General features: G+C 31.6%; 1 long non-coding RNA gene across 1 annotated transcript; it reads left to right on the top strand.

The window, feature by feature from the left end:
- Positions 1-240: 240 nt before the first annotated feature.
- On the top strand, positions 241-938 carry LOC124897098. The gene is made up of 2 exons (XR_007053698.1): positions 241-483; positions 598-938. It is a non-coding gene; the product is annotated as an uncharacterized LOC124897098 (long non-coding RNA).
- Positions 939-1,216: the final 278 nt, after the last annotated feature.

The raw sequence follows: 1,216 nt of genomic DNA, 5'->3' as shown, positions 1-1,216 counted from the left end.
AGAAGGCCAAAAGGTTTTCAAATTTTTTGTTTGAGTAATTAAAAAAATACAAAAAGTACTTTTAGTTAATAAATTAAGAAGTAAAAACAAAAGTAATACAAAAAAAGTCAAATTAATATGCGTGTGAACTAGTGTACAAGAGTAATTGAGTCTTGTACGTGTGTGTGCATTACGTGTGTGTCCATTAAATGTAATTGAAAAGTTACAAAAAATTTTATATAAAAATGTAGCTAAGGGGAATCGACCTCAAGCACTTGGGAATGAAAAATCCACCTAAAGCCAAAACACCCAAACAAGTTTTCATTCTATGGGTGTTTTTTTATTTTTTATACCATTTTTTCAGTGTTTCTTATATAATAGTACCTATTTTATGTCGAATTTAGTGGGTGCCGAATCACCCCAAAATAAAACGTGGTCCGCCCCTGCCTATCAGCTTGCTACAAATAACCAAATGGAGTTACCTGCTCTAATTGAAGGGCTTAGGTTAGTTGAATCTAACAACTTCATTCTAGTAGAGGTCAACACAGATTCCACAAAGATTATAAAATTGCTTCAAAATGATAACCTACACTATAATGTTCTTCTTGATGAATGCAGATTAAGATTAAGAAGGCTGAGAGCTCCGTAGTGCAGCATTGCTAGAGGGAACAGAACCCAAGTGGCAGATTCAATGGCAAAATAAGGAGCAGTGACAAAAGATTTGTATAGTTCCTCTAATGTTTGTCAGAAAGTGTGATCAGACATGGTAGAAACTATTTTTGATAGACAAATCAATCATTGTAATAAGTCCCAATATACCATGGGAAACTCCTTTTCTATTAACCCAAACTAGATGTCTGATGTTTGTAATCTCTACTACTGACTTGCTTATTTAATAGTACCCTTGTTAGCAAAAAAAAAAAAGAATAAACAGAGAATCAGAGTCATTCTTTCAAATAGTATTTTCTCCATTTCTTTTTATATGTTTTTTCATATGATTTTTGGATGTTTAATTTTAATTTTTAAAAATTAAATTAATGTAATATAATTTAGCTTTAAAATTTAGTCAATCAACTCACAAAAAACGTAGAAAGCATATAAAAAAAAATTGACGGAGTACATGATGGCTTCTGAATTGTGATGTTTTGCTCCAAGTTGAAGTGAGAGTGGATATTTATAAGTCACTTTCATTAGTTGGATTCTTCTATCCGTTTGTAAGCTGGTCCCAAGTGGAGTA

The sequence above is a fragment of the Capsicum annuum genome, chromosome 3, assembly GCF_002878395.1.
Source record: "Capsicum annuum cultivar UCD-10X-F1 chromosome 3, UCD10Xv1.1, whole genome shotgun sequence".
NCBI classification, from domain to species: Eukaryota; Viridiplantae; Streptophyta; class Magnoliopsida; order Solanales; family Solanaceae; genus Capsicum; species Capsicum annuum.
This window is presented reverse-complemented; position numbering and strand designations above follow the sequence as displayed.